This window comes from Thamnophis elegans, chromosome 9 (genome assembly GCF_009769535.1).
Source record: "Thamnophis elegans isolate rThaEle1 chromosome 9, rThaEle1.pri, whole genome shotgun sequence".
Lineage (NCBI taxonomy): Eukaryota > Metazoa > Chordata > Lepidosauria > Squamata > Colubridae > Thamnophis > Thamnophis elegans.
Window position 1 is genome coordinate 21,998,542 of NC_045549.1, and position 15,685 is coordinate 22,014,226.

General features: G+C 39.6%; 1 long non-coding RNA gene across 2 annotated transcripts; it reads right to left on the reverse strand.

The window, feature by feature from the left end:
- Window positions 1–587: 587 nt before the first annotated feature.
- On the reverse strand, window positions 588–14,279 carry LOC116513396. Of its 2 annotated transcripts, none has more exons than XR_004255978.1 (5): window positions 13,799–14,279; window positions 11,584–11,743; window positions 10,597–10,727; window positions 9,084–9,274; window positions 588–3,309 (listed from the first exon to the last, which is right to left on the reverse strand). It is a non-coding gene; the product is annotated as an uncharacterized LOC116513396 (long non-coding RNA). The 2 variants fall into 2 exon arrangements; XR_004255977.1 differs by having other exon boundaries at window positions 11,584–11,692; window positions 13,799–14,274.
- Between the last annotated feature and the right edge of the window lie 1,406 nt (window positions 14,280–15,685).

The following is a 15,685-nucleotide window of genomic DNA, read 5'->3' on the forward strand; positions in this document are numbered from 1 at the left end:
TTGTTAAGGGAATTTGGCTTCCCCATTGACTTTTCTTGTCACAAAAGTCAATCATGTGACCCTGGGATGCCACAACCATTATAAATATGAACCAGTTGCCAAGTGTCTGAATTTTGATCACATGAACATGGGGATCATAAGTCACCTTTCAGTGCTGTTGTAACTTTGAACAGTCACTAAATGAACTGTTATTAAGTCGAGGACTACCTGCACTTCCAAACCAAACAGTAATACAATATGACAGGATGCTTTCACTCATCCCTTTACAGAAAATAGTTAAGGATAGAGGAAGGAAGATGTGCTCTTCTCATACGCCAAAAATGCAGGCCCTGCTGTGCCCACTTCTTCACCTTCTCACTGTTGAGTGACCAAGCTAACCTACTTGTTAGCTGCACACCCAGAAACTTACTAACCAGCTGAATCATAAATATGTCTTACCTTTTCTGAAATTGATGATGGATCTCTTTTGTTTTTCCTACATTTAGAACCAGTCTGTTCTTATTATACTAGTCCACTAGACCCCTCTGCCTCCTCTCTGTAAGCAGCCTTATTATCATCCTGAATAAGGCCCGCTATTGTTGTATTATCTGCATACTTGCAATGACAATCTTCATCGATAAAACACAGCTAAATAAAACATAACATTTTTAAGGTGGAGGCAGTGCATTTTCTGAAGCCAATTAGCCATGCTAAGAATACAACTTGTGTATTAATTAACTCATTATCAACAATTCTTGTTTTTTAAAATAAGATACTTCCTTTGTAGCCATGATCTCCAATCAAACAGAGCAAATGTATGGATCGCCCCCAAAGGCAATGATTACTAAACATTATCCTTATAGGGGAATGGGAGAAGAATCTTGTTGAGATGTAAAGATCTCTTCTGCAAACAGGCTCTCTTGCTTTCACAGAACTGCAAAAATAAGACTGGCATAATAATACTAATGTGTGCTTTCCAGGCATTTTGTCATATCTGTTTTGGAAAAACTACCGTATTTCATATACTGAAAACAACTACTTGAACAATAATATTTATATATTTATACATCTTGGGTTCCTTATGTCTTAGTTAAAATATTTATAATGATTACTTATAATAAAACTGGTTATAAATCAATGCAAGAGTGTGCATAAACAGAGGTTTTAGTTATATGACTCTCAAACTTTTGTGTGTTGCATGGAGAAATATAAGAATATTCCAATTTGAAAAAGGCACTCAACTTCCAATTTATATATAGCTATAAATCATAATGTGATTTTATATCTTGGTTCATGGCCCACTGTGTTCTATAAATGCCACCAATTCTGGCTAAGATTCTGGTTCTCCTAAGGAAGCCAAGCAGTATATTCAGAATGAAAGAGCTATGACTCTTTTATGCACTTACCAACAGTTTCAAATCCAAGAGAAGTAATGGAGATTTCAGCTCCAGTTAAAACAAATACTAGAAATTGATGGAGCTGCCATGGAAGAAGCCCTTTTTTAATCAAACGTTATAAAAGATGGGAAAATCTTAACCTCTCTAGCTATACATTAAGCTGATCAAAATTTCCAAAAAATCCCTCCATCAAGTCTTAATGTACCTCAATATACTTTGACTTTCATAAGAGATAAATGGTTCTGGGAGGTATCTATACATGGTTCTATTAGGACTTAACAATAATAATGATGCCATTATTTCATTTATGATATATGGTGTTATGTACATGCATGTATAATGATGTCAATGCATACATGTATTTGGTCAATGAGTAAAATACAATGACTGAATCCGACATCTACACTCACAAATGTGTGTGTGTGAACAGCATAATGTATGTGTGAATATGTGCATGTGTGAATGAAAAACATCAGGTTAGGAGATAAAAGGGATTGAATAAAAATGTGAAACAGTTGTGTGATAGGACTATGTAAATTTATTTATTTGGGATATGAATACAGGAACACAGTATGGACAGATGTGACTAGGTGACATAAAATCAAGAAAGAAATAATAATAAACCTGTACAGGTAAAAACAGCATATGAAACTAACAAACTATCAGGCATGCAAATTTTTCTTATAACTTTCCAGGTGAAATTCTAAATTTATTTGACCCCAATGATCGAAAAAGGACCTGGGTTTTTAGTGCCTTTTCGAAGGCAACTTGATAGAACCAAGGCCCCCCAACAGCTTGTGGAGGAGTGGGCATTACATGGTGATTTTTTGATTTCTAGATGTCTTTGAGGGATTTGGTGGTAATAATAAATCTGGAATATGAATAAACTATGAGCCTCCCAATTCAGGAATTGGTACAATCAGTACACAAGACAAATTTGTTTGAAGGCCAACCTGCATATAGAGTATATCACAGGAGTACACCCACTCACATTTTATAAATATTTAAGTATATCTTTTCATGTGACAACACTGAAGAAATGACACAAATACAATGTAATGTTGTGATTATACTGCTTGTACAACTAAATGTGCTGTCCCATCAAAATAACACAACAGACAGCCTTCAATGTCTCAACTACTGGCAACAAAAGTGAGTACACCCCTATGTGATAATGTCCAAATGGGGCCCAAAGTGTCAATATTTTGTGTGGCTACCATTATTTTCCAGCGCTGCCTTAACCCTCTTGGGCATAGAGTTCACCAGAGTTTCACAGGTTGCCACCGGAGTCCTCTTCCACTTCTCCATGATGATGTCTCGGAGCTGGTGAATGTTAGAAACCTTGCGCACCTCCACTTTCTGTTTCAGGATGCCCTGCAAATGCTCAATAGGGTTTAGGTCTGTAGATATGCTTGGCCAGTCCATCACCTTTACCCTCAGCTTCTTTAGCAAGGCAGTGGTCGTTTTAGAGATGTGTTTGGGATTGTTACCATGTTGGAATACTGCCCTATGGCCCAGTCTCCAAAGGGAGGGGATCATGCTCTGCTTCAGTATGTCACAGTACATGTTGGCATTCATGGTTTCTTCAATGAACTGTAACTTCCCAGTGCCGGCAGCACTCATACAGCCCCAGACCATGGCATTCCCACCACCATGCTTGACTATAGGCAAGACACACTCGTCTTTGTACTCCTCACCTGGTTGCCACCACACATGCTTGATTCCATCTGAACCAAATAAGTTTACCTTGTTCTCATCGGACCTCAGGACATGAAATACATTGTGTGCAGCAAATCGTTTGCGGACTTTCTTGTGCATCATCTTTAGAAGAGGCTTCCTTCTGGGACGACTGCCTTTGTTTTCTTGTTCATATAATTGGTTGTCAGAGATTTCCACAAGATAACCAAACTTTATGAAACGCTACTTAGAACATCTGGAAATAACAAATTTATTTTTTAATATCAAACAATTCTTAATATAATTTCATTTCCATTATTTCATTCTCTTTTATAAACTAATAATAAAGGAACAGCCTTTAAATGTATCCATTAATACTTGGAAGCTAAATCCCATAATCAACATTAAGATTTCACGATATCTCAATATAGTTTCTACAACTGTTTGAGATATTTGAACAACTTTCCAAAGGGTTTCATTTTTCCACAATATAATGGAGAATAAAAGATAATAAAAATGCTTGTCTTATTTCACAGTGAGTAAATATGTTCCATATTTAACATCTACCAAATCATATTTGACCTGTAAAACATTAGGCAGATTATTTTCCTCTACTTACATCATAGATAGTTTGAGATGGTGTGACAGAATGCCTTCATTAACCTGTCTCGTACATCTCAAAAGGAATTACACTTTTGACACAGATTTCTGAACTGAAATAGTTCAGTCAAATTAACACCCACAGTGAATAATTGGAATTCTTACTCCATTTAATAATGTAATCTTGTAAAACCTCAGGAATATAATAAGCCTAACTATAGTAAAGCATTAACTCTAAATTCTATATAAGAATCAACAATAAAAGACATGGTTCAGGGTACTTTCTCATTCCCTCATTGTAACCAAACTTTATGCTGATATTGTTGATACTGCTGCAATCCTAGATTTCATTAATATTAGTTAATATGGGAAACATGAACTAAGTTTTGCTATTAGTCTTGACAGCAGCATTGGTCACCTAATAATTGTGGTCACCTACATAGTTTATCAATGAAGAGAAGAGCAGTGGTATGATCCAGGCTGGATTTGATTGAAATAAACTTTATTTAAATCATAATTTTTAAAGAGCAGCTGTCATCTGTTCCGCAGTGGCTCCTCCTCTGACTCACTGTTGACTCACTGACAGTCCCAATGTTGCAGAACATACAGCCTCATGCTACATAACTAAGCTCCAATTCATACTGAATAAACTAAATTATTAAGTATCTTAAATAGAAAAAAATCTTTAGATAGATTTTTACTCCAAAAGCATTTTATTAAAATAAATTTGATAGCAATAATTTAAAAGTCCAATTTAATTTTTTTTAAATCCCATTTTTTATTTTATTTTATTTTTTAAATGATAGATTTTTTATCCACCCTAGTATGATCTATTTCATGTCAAGGTAAGCATAAAAACCAGGCACTCCTGGGATTTGATCCTGGGGTTCTGCATAAGAGGAAGTGGCTGGTTTTTTCATTCTAATAATATTTGAAACAGAACATATACCCATGAGATAGCATGACTATTACAACTATAATTAATTCAATGGTAGTCGTTCCTTTGTCTCTCTCTCTCTCTCTTCCTGTAAGAGAGGAATCTTAGAAGAAGCAACATTCGAAAACAGTTTGAATCTTTGTGGGCAAGTAATATTTGTTTGCTTATTATAATTTAATCCATCCTCTTGGCAGACTCCAGATGATTTAAACATAATTGTAACATATTCTATATGTATTAACGGTGTAAAATAAATTGATCAACATATTGATAAATGATTCCTATATAAGGTGAGCATTTGAAATAAACCTAAACCTGTAAGATGTAAACTTGGAAGATGGGAAAATTTAGAAAAGAATACTCTGAAATTTGAGGGAGGATTCCAAGATGGCAACATAATTACAATCCTCATAATGAGCCCCACCTAAAAAACCTTTTCATCCAACTTGCATTTTCATTCAAAGTCTATTTTTAGACGGACTTCTTTCAACAATCACTTGTTACAATTTTATCATTTTTTACAAATACTTTTTTAACTTTGTTTTTATTGCTATTATCTGACTAGTCCTTTTTTTTTAATCAAAAGTGTTTTTGAACTTCAGTCATGGGGAAAAGGAAGAAGCAAGAGAAAACACCTTCTGAAACGCAGCGCTTTGCTAAGCCTCTAAAACAGCAGAAAGTGGATGGATTTATCAGAAGCCAGCAAGCCTCCACAGTGAGTAACATCATCTTGTTTCATCTTTTTCACAGATTTGACCCCTTAGAGCAGTGGTCTCCAACTTGGCAACTTTAAGACTTGTGGACTTCAACTCCCAGAGCTTTGCTGGCTGAGGAACTCTGGGAGTTGAAGTCCACAGGTCTTAAAGTTGCCAAGGTTGGAGACCACTGCCTTAGAGTGGAACCTACAAAGCCGAGAGTGAGAGTCAGCAACATCAAGAACTTTCTGTCTCTTTGATAGAAAATGCTCTCTCTCACAAACGGTTCCTGCTTCTTCAGTCATCAAAGGGCTCATAACAAGAAGTAGAGGAGGGCCCTACTTTCAAATTCTTGAAAAAATAATAAAATATACTTGACCTTATACAGTCTCTTAACAGCATACATTCTTCTATCAATTTTTGAACTGCTGGCCAAAGTAAAAAACCAAGTTGATTCTCTTAGAGACTCCTTCGAAAAGTTATTGAAATTTAATTAATTAAATTGCTCGCTTTGCCAGGGCAAATGGTCTCTGTTCAAATTGCAAACAGCCAGCAAAGGAAAATAAAATCTGATCCCACCCACCCCCCTACCCCCGGGCAGAAGTGATGGATGAAAAAAGAAAAATATCAATAACTAAGAAAAACATGAAAAGCTTTCAAAAAGCAACGTCCCCTATAAGCTAGTTTCGATAACTTTGCAAACAACAGAGTAAATAGAAGTAGATGAGGGTCTAAAAAAGCCATCCCCCAGTCCTTACACCAGCTTCTACACTGTGAAAGACAACTGATAGACTTTACAAAGGGTAGAATGTCTTCCACCTACAGACATTCTAGTCCTCTTGACATTTAGACAGACTGTAAATCCCCAGCGTGCTCTTCAAAATGAGAACTTTTTGAGCATTTTCTATCTTCCAAAGCTTTTTTTTTTTTTTTACTCTGAGGAATTTAGTCCACTTCTAACTCAGTGCAGCTATGAGGGTACTGGAATATAACTAAAAATAAAATTCCTCACTCAGATTTCAAATTTACTTTTCCAACTCTGCGAGAGAATTCTAATGAAACTTTTTCAACTTACAGCCAAAGAGCTGTTAAATTAACAACTAGGAGAAAGTTTACCTAACTACTTCAGTGCTCTGTCACATCAGACTGACATCATAAAGTGGCTGGGTGACATCACAGAATCCCTGTAATGCAGCCAAGTCACTACTGGTCTGAAAGTAAGTCCCTGATCAACCAACTCAGGAGGAGGAAGGTTCCTGGAGCTACTTCACTACCCCAAAACTACTGAAGAACATAGAATGGTGAGCTCTAACCTTGGTATCATTGTTCACTTATATTGACACCCCTGGATGCATCCCTGAGGATTGGGGCCTGGCAATTATAGTCCCAAACTTTAAGAAGGGAAAGAGATGGCTGCAAACCGCAATAAGCTTAAGAACTGGCTGCAAAGCTTCCTCTCAAAGCAAGTTATAATTCAAATGGGGTAAAACAGGGTTGTATTTCGCCCCCTCCTGCTTTCCAACTTCTACATCAGTGGCATAGTGAGATGTCTAAATGAACCCAATTCCCATCCCCTTAAACTGCCCTGCTGCTTTATGAATATGCTATTGTACTTCTCCACAGAATACCAATAGCCTTAAAAGAGCTCCAAAATCTTTGATCCAATATTGCAGTAATGACAATCTGGAAATAAATTATCAGAAAAATAAGGCAAATACTCCATTTATGGAGCATTAATGGTCATAAAATAGGACAAGTGACTAGCTTGAAGTATTTAGGAGTAGTCATGAATGCATGCCACAGGCTCAGGGAAAGCCAACTGGGAATATGCTGCTGTTGCTGCTGCCTGACAAAGATTTGCTAATGACATCCGCAAATTCTTCTGATCCAAGGGAGGATATTACGGTATTTTTCGGATTATAAGACACACTTTTTTGCCTCCCAAAATGGGGTGAAAATGTATGTGCATTTTATAGACTGAATATTGCCGAAGCCCTGCCCAACAGCCAGCCATTTTTTGGTCTCTGCACGCCCTGTTTTCAGGCCTATTTTTGGCTTTTTCAGTCTGTTTTCGGGGCTTTTTTCCAGTCCCTTTTCAAGGCTTTTTTTGGCCTGTTTTTGAGGCTTTTTTCCAGCACATTTTTGAGACTTTTTTTGGCTCATTTTTGAGGGCAAACGGGCTAAAGAAAGCCTTGAAAATGGGCTGAAAAAAGCCTTAAAAATGGGCCAAGAAAAGCTTTGAAAACAGGTGGGAAAAAGCCTCAAAAATGGGCCAAAAAACGCCTCAAAAATGGGCCACAAAAGCCCCCAAAATGGGCCAAAAAAGCCTTGCAAAAGGGCTGAAAAAAGACTCAAAAATTGGTAGGAAAATGGCTGGAAAAGGGCAGGAAAAAGGCCCCCAAAAGGGCTGAAAATGGGGTGCCCCGAGGCAAAAAAAACCCCTCTCTTTTTTGTTATTTTCCTCTTCTAAATTTAGGTGCATCTTATAATCCGAAAAATACGGTATGTTCTAATCAAACTCTTTCTGGCTAAGCCTCTAGCCCAGCTCCTCAATAGGACTTGGGTTGTGTCTCTAAGCCTCATTTTTTACTTTTGCGCAAAGGGTGCAATCTAAATTCACCAGGGCCGCTCTCCAGATACCCTGCTATGTCTCAAACACACATCTGCGACTGGAAACCAGGCGTGATAAAAACAGAATCCAGAGAGCGTCTAGCTTCCATAAACTTTGGACTAAAGCTCAACTTTTTCCCTCAACGCTTCCATTGATCCTTCATGGATTAAACCTGTGGAACTTAGTTTCTCAAGTCAAGTTCTCCCTCCAGAGTTATTAAGATGGGATATGATAAGGCAAAACAATCCCTAAAGGTTAAAGAATGCAGAGGGGCAAGCAGTTCGAGGGAAAGCTCCAATCTTCCTGAGACCAGTACACAACCAATACATTGATACTGTTGCCAGCTACTTTGCCCAACTGGAAACACCTAGCCATGAGAAAGCTTTCTCCCCTGACCAATGCCATGATCTCCCCCCACCCCACTTCAGTATCGGACTGTAAATATAAGTTCCATTCACTGAAAGGCCTTGCTCTTTTGATTTTGGGGAAGCAGGAACAATTCCTCTACAATCTCCTTCTACACTGCTCCCATTAGGGAAACATCTGAAGTAGATTCATACTGTTTCTGAACAGAAGATACACTAGTGGTACAGATTCAGCCTATGCACAGATGGTGCTCATAGAAGTTCCCATAGCGTATGTAACTAGGTTTTGCACAGCAGCACAGGTCTGTTGAATTTTGATGGGCCATTATTGTGCAATGCATGCCCACAACTATAATCCATTGAATTTTTAAATAACGCTACCTAGCTGCCACCACTTATCAGTCTTCTGGCAAGGTGAGAATTGCAGCACCTCCAGGCAGGTTCCTGGACTTACATTGGGGTAGGGAGTTAATTTGCAGGGATCAGCTACTCTAAAAGCAATCTACAATAGTGCACACTAATCCTCAAAGCAAAAAGTGAACAAACACAGTACAAAAAGGATCTTTCTGCAAGCAATACATGCAAACAAACAACAGTGCAGTAGAATGCAAAGGAACTTTACAAGTCCTAAAACTTCTTTCTATAGATGCTGGATACTATTTCTGCAAGCAATTGCAAGGGAAACACAAACAAAAACCGTAATAAACATTATAGTACTTACTTAGTAGGTTGCAAAGTAATTACAAATAAGCACAGCAGTTTATTAAGTACTTATAAACAAGCATAGTGCTACAATGAAAAGGAAAAAGTTAAAATACTTACAAAGAAAACCATAGTGCTCCATTCTAAAGACCACAGCTACGAGAGACTCACTCCTTTAGTTTTCTATCCAGCAGCAAGGAGGGGAAAAAAAACCATGTGCAGGCGGTAAAATCCATGGTCTTGATTGATCATGTGACCAGGGGGGGAAACAACTTGCTGATCATACAGGCCTCAGAAATTGTCTGACGAAACTGTTGGCAAAAAAGATCAGTTGCAAGAGATCTGATTGCCTTGGTTATAAAATCAAGAGCTATAACGAACGTCTTTACTTTAAAAAAAGAGTGATCATTTAGTTACACTCTGGACATAATTATATATTCTTAAACTGTACTGTTTTTTGGCAAAAAGAACCCTATTCACCAAAGTTCAGAACGACTATATAGAACTTGGAAAGGGTCTTATCTGAATACTTTTTGAGGCTGTTTAAATCTACTTGGGGATCTCCAAAAATTTGATTGGCTACAGGAGCTTTGGGACGTCTTTGGTTTTTAGGTTTACTCAGAAATCTTAAACTACTGAAATCAGTGGCACTTATTCCAACTAAATGTGAATACAACCTCAGTTTTTACTAGTGTCATAATACTGTTTATCAATAATATTAAAAAGAATGTAACCATTTATCTCATAACCACAAGTATTTATATTTGTTCTTATTTATGCCTACGACTAAGTGCAGTTTTCTTTCTTATTGCTTTCCATTTCAAAGGCTATATCACTTTCATCCCATCAGTTCCGCATGATAAATTAATTTCCATGAAATTTAATTTTTAAATATTGTGAAATTTACAGTTCTAAGCAGTACTGTGGATGAAATGTATTGATGCATTTGTATTTAAATATATTTTCTTAATTGCATCAATAGTTACATAAAAAAGATAATGTGACTATAACTATATTTATAATATTTGCATGAAAAAAAAAACCCTGTAAAATGCTATGAAACACCCCAAAACAGTAAAGGATTAACTCTTGCGAATGGTAAGCACTGATACATTGGAAGAAATAACTGTTGTCACAGGTGGTATATAAAACAGGTAGGGAACAGTCTGTTTGAAGTTTCCCAATAATGTCCTTGCCATAATCCAAAGGGCCTCCTCGATACCAGTCAGCCTTACCTGATTCAAGCACAAGAATTCAAAAGGAAGACCACTACACTGGAACAGGTGCAAAGAAACATTTGCATCCCAAAGCAGGGCTGGGGAGGGGATATATTGTGAATATATTGTAGCAAAAAAGGTATGTCTGAAGACAGCAGGTTGACACATACCAATGAGTTATCTGTGGACCATTTTCTTTGCAAACACCCAGCATTCACAACATATACACCTCAGTGCTGTCAGAGAATACCAGGCAGGGAAGAGCTGTTATTTTTCAATACAAAATAAGAACTTTTCACCACTTTGCTCTGAATATCAGAGGGTGGGCAGCAGGTGGCTTTTCAGATCTTACTGAACTATAAACCGTCCAATAGATTTGTAGGCAGCATAGCCAGAGGTATAAGATAGTACTCTACCTGGACAGTTGCTTTGGAGATCCATACCAGCGGAATAAATAATGTTTCTTTCCCACAAAAGCCAGAGCCAATCACCAAGGTAGCCACAATTCCAACTGCTACAGCCAAAATCATAGTGGCCAAACAAAGCCCTGTAGAGAGAGATATTTAATAGTTCCACTTGACTGGGAGAATATTTGTAAGAGCAAAGGGCGCACAATGACAATCTTGATTGATAAAATATAGCTAAGTATTTCTCAGATGGAGCCAGTTCATTTTCTGAAGCCAATTAGCCGTGGCTGCATTTGCTTATTAATTGACTCATTATCAAATATTTGTGTGTTTTTTTAAAATTAAGATAAGTTATTTGTAGCCATGGCCACTAATTGTCCAGGACCAAATGTATAGCTCTCCCCCAAAGACAATCATTACTGAACATCATCTTTATAGGGGAAGAGAAGAGTCTTATTGAGATGTACAGATTTCTTCTGCAAACAGGGTCTCTTGTTTTCACAGTACTGCAAAATTAAGACTCTGGCATAATAATACTAATTTGTGGCTTTCCAGGAATTTTGCCGTACCTGTCTTGGAAAACCATTTCATATACTGAAAACTACTTGAATAATATCTATACAAACATTTATCTTGGAATCCTTAGTTGTCTCAGTTAAAATATTTATAGTATAATATATATGATTACATTATATAAAATCTTAACGGTTATTCCTCTGCGTGAAGAGTGTGTATAAACAGAGTTTTTAGTTGCATGACTGACGTTTTGTTAAAAATTCTACGTTTGCTGCATGGAAATATATAGGCATGCTCTGATTTGGAAGACCACCCAACTGCCAGTTTATATTATATATATTGCTATAAACTATCATGTGATTTTAAAATCAGAGTTATGGCCCACTGTGTTGCGTAAATGCAATCAATTCTGGCTAAGCTTCTGGTTTTTCTCTTAAGGAAGCCAGGCAGTATATTTCAGAATGCTATATGCAAACTTACCAACAGTTTCAAATCCAAGAGAAGTAATGAAGATTTCAGCTCCAGTTAAATCAAACACAAATGACTGAGATACTTGCCATGCAAAAGTAACAATATATCCCACTGCTTTCTGCAAGACAAAACACCAAAACAGTTTTACATCAATAAGTGTTGATAGTACCTGTGCAGAAGAGTGACATATCTTAAAATTAATTTGTCCAGGCAGAACATCACTTTCCTTTTTTCTAACGTTAGAAATTGGATTCTGCCATTAATTATGAAAAAGTACCGTCATCTTTCAAGGTCTTAAAAAAAACCATTATAGTAATTAACAATGTAAAAAACACATCACTGTCCAATATCCTTCAAGTGTTAATATCTATGTATTCTTTGCATACATGTATGTGTGTATACACCCACACACACAAATATACCTACCATATTTTCTTTGCCTATACACAGATACACATACATCACAAATATGCCATGTTTGCATGGGGCCTGATCACCAATAATAAAAATATCTAAAATTATCATTTTGATTGATTGTGTGACAATGCTGTGACGACATCCCTTTCTTACAAAGTTACCCGAACCACATCCCTAACACTATAAGTGCCCCTTTAGTTCAAAATAGGAAACAACTTCCTTACCACAGACACTCAGTTCATGTTAAGCTCCTTACTCCACCCTCCTTCTAGATAGGTGGTTCCTAACGTGAGGCCCATGTCCCACAGAGGGATAATTTGATTTTTAATGGAGGCAATTTGAACCTTGTTTAAACTAAGTTAATGGCCTTTTAGGCTTCCTCCACGTGAATAGACTTCACTTTTTGAGTAAAGTAAGAATTATATGTTGGGGGGGGGGCGCGATCAGGATTTTAGAAATGCTTAGGTGGGGCATGGCCAAAAAAAGGTTGGGAACCACTGTTCTAGATTGTGCAAGGACCAACATTCTGGATGCTATTTCTGATGTTTGTCAGGAGTGGAGGCAAAAGGCAAGTATTCCACATTTTGAATTGAATACTTTATTTGACCAAATGTGGTAAGAGGAAAAAGGAATTTGTATCTGGTGCAGAAGTCCTGGAAAGCAACAGAATATAATGGTCATAATACCAATAAGAGGGGGCAGAAGAAGATAAAGATAAATATTGCACTCATATTACATGAGTAAATATATGTACAGTACAGTGGTGGGTTCCGGATCCCTTTGTAACTGGTACAGTGGAATGGGGCCCGGCATCTCCCACATGCACGCACGCAGCACGTGCGCATGTGTCCTTATCTCTGTGACGTTCCAGTTGCTTGGCGGACCATTGCGCAGGTAAGCGCCAAAGAGCTCAAATACAGGTATGGAGCTTGGGCGGGCTGGCCCTCCGGAGCACAGTACTGGAATGGTACCGGGTGCTCCCGGCAGGCACCGGTACGTCCGTACAGGGGCATACCTCCTACAACCCACCACTGGTACAGTAGACAGTAGTATAAGAATTAAGTGTGCAGCAGAGAAAGGGGGGGGGGGATGAACAGATGTCTGTCTAGTTGTTTGTCCTATAGCGCCACCTATAGGGAAGCAGTTGAAAGAGTTTGTGTCCCTGATGTCAGGGCTCTGTAGTTAACTTCTCAGCCCTTCTTCTGATCCCCTCAATATACAGGTCCAGTATATTGGAATGAGTGTAATATATAAACATTATATCTAATATAATAATATAATAGAAGGCAGGCTAGTTGCAGTTCTTCTTTCTGCAGCTTTAACCACCCGTTGAGTCTGTATCTGTCCTATTTGGCTGCTGTATCTATTTAACAAAAAAAAGGGGGGGGGATCCAGGGTCGAGATCGCGGATAAGGCGGTGCGGTTACTTTCCAGTGGCTCCCTCAGTGAAAAGGAGCGGGGCCCGGGAGGGGAGCTCCGGCTTTGTCATTTCAACCAAGGCAGATACAGAGGCTCCAGGCAGCCCGATGGCCCCGGTGGAGGACGAATCGGCTCCGGACACTCCGCGACTGAGCCCCAACGGTCCCAAAGCCCCCCCCCAAAGCTTCCACCCCTTCCGCCGGGCCCGACTGCGGGCAGCGGCCAAGCCAACCTCCCGTAACGCTCCTACCGGGCCCGGCTGAGCCGCCGCTGCCAAACGCCCTGCTGAAAGGCAGGCAGGGCGGGCAGCCTTCCCTCCCGGCTCCTTCCTCCGCCTGGTGGTTCAGCTCAGCCGGCTGGCCGAGGCCGCGTCGGGGACCCCACTCACCTTGTTGATGCGTTTCAGCGCCATCCTGCCTTCTGCGCGGGGGGAGCGTGGCGGTGCGGGTGGTGGTGGGTGGCCGCCGCGGCCGGGGGTCACTCGAACTGCGCCTCCTTCGCCTCCGCCTCGTCGGGCCTGTCTGCGCCGCCGCCGCCGAACTCCCTCCCTGTGGGTGGGGGATGGAGTCGCTCGCTCGCTCGCCGCCTGCCTTTTTCTCCTTCCTCCGGAAACAGCCGGGGGCGCCCGCCCGCCCCGAACACCAGCCGCGACGTCAACGGCGCCGCCTCTTTCGATCGGCGGCGATCTACCGACCGGCCTCCCCGGCGAAAAGAGGCCACCGCGCGCTCATTCGATGGAGCGAAAGAGGCTGGGAGATTTGCGCACGCGCGACTCGTCCGCTTTACCTTTTTTCCTTCGCCATGAAGCGAAATCAGATTGACAGAGTTGGAAGGGACCTTGTAGGTCATCTAGTCCAACCCCCTGCCCATGCAAGAGACCCTATACCATTTTTGACAGATGGCAGTCCAGTCTCTTCTTGAAAGCTTCCAGTGATGAATCTCCTACAACTTCTGAAGACAAACTGTTCCATGGGTTAATTACTCTCGCTGTCAGAAAATTCCTCCTCATTTCCAGGTTGAATCCTTAGTCAGTTCCCATCCATTATTCCTTGTCTGGCCTTCAGGAGCTTTGGAGAATAGCTTGACCCCCTCCTCTCTATGGCAGCCCCTCAAACATTGGGACACTGCTCTCGTGTCTTCCCTGGTCCTTCAATAGGCCAGTTTGGTCTATTAAGGTAGAAAACAGGATGGGGGGGGGGAGATGCACTAAGGCAGAGGTCTTCTATCTTGGCAACTTTTAAGACTTGTGGACTTCAACTTCCAGAATTCTCCAGCCATTCATCTATAAGTCTTAAAGTTGCAACTTTGGGGACGCCTGCACTAAAGTCTTCGCTAAACTTGGTCTTTTGCTTGATGATGTCACCCTGAGCATGCCATTGTTTGTATGCCTTGTTATGGATCTTCATGCATATGTGTATCCACTAATAATATTTTATAGTAGAATTATCCCCTATGAGAATTCAGATTTGAGTTAAACTCCTTATTAGACAAAATAGTTAAAGCGTCCTCCTTCCTTTTAAAAAAACTTTTTATTTTGTTTATGCAAACTTCACATCCTTGCAACACATTACACTTCCTTTACATATCTGTTGTGATTCTTTTATCTATACATATAAGTCTTGTATAGCTATAACTTATATGTGTGTGTGTGTGCGTGCGCGCATTTATATTATTTCATACTTTTTTCTTCATTCTATATATAACATTCTATATATTCTATGTGCAACAACCTTTATTACATTTGAATCGTTTTGCATTGATTTCCTATTATTTATTTGCTACAGTCTATTTTGTATTTCTATCTTTTAATCATATTCCGGTTTTGTAGTTTTTTAAAATTTGTTGATCTTCCTTTCTTTTTTGCTTTCCTGCTTCCCCCCCCCCCTCCTTTCCTCTAGCCAATTTTACCATAAATCCCATACGGAGTAATATTCAGATTCTTCTTTCTCTTTTAATTCTTTCGTGAGCCTATCCTTCTCTGCACCTTCCAATTTTTTTAAATTACATTTTCTAAGAAGCGTCCTCTTTCCAAAGGGGAAGAGGCTGATCTTCACCTCCAAGTTAGCACTAGCTCCTTAGCTGGGCTGAGGAAGGGAACTAAGTCTTGTCAGGTAGAGACGGTACTTATATTAAGGACTCTCCAGAAAGAACAAGCGGGAGGGAAAAAAGGCGGCGGCCGACCGACCCAACCTCAGCTTTCGTTTTCGGCTCCGCCTTCCTCCCTTGAAAGGCCCCTTCTGCCCCCTCGGTGGCGCGCATGCTCCGAGGCCGGGGG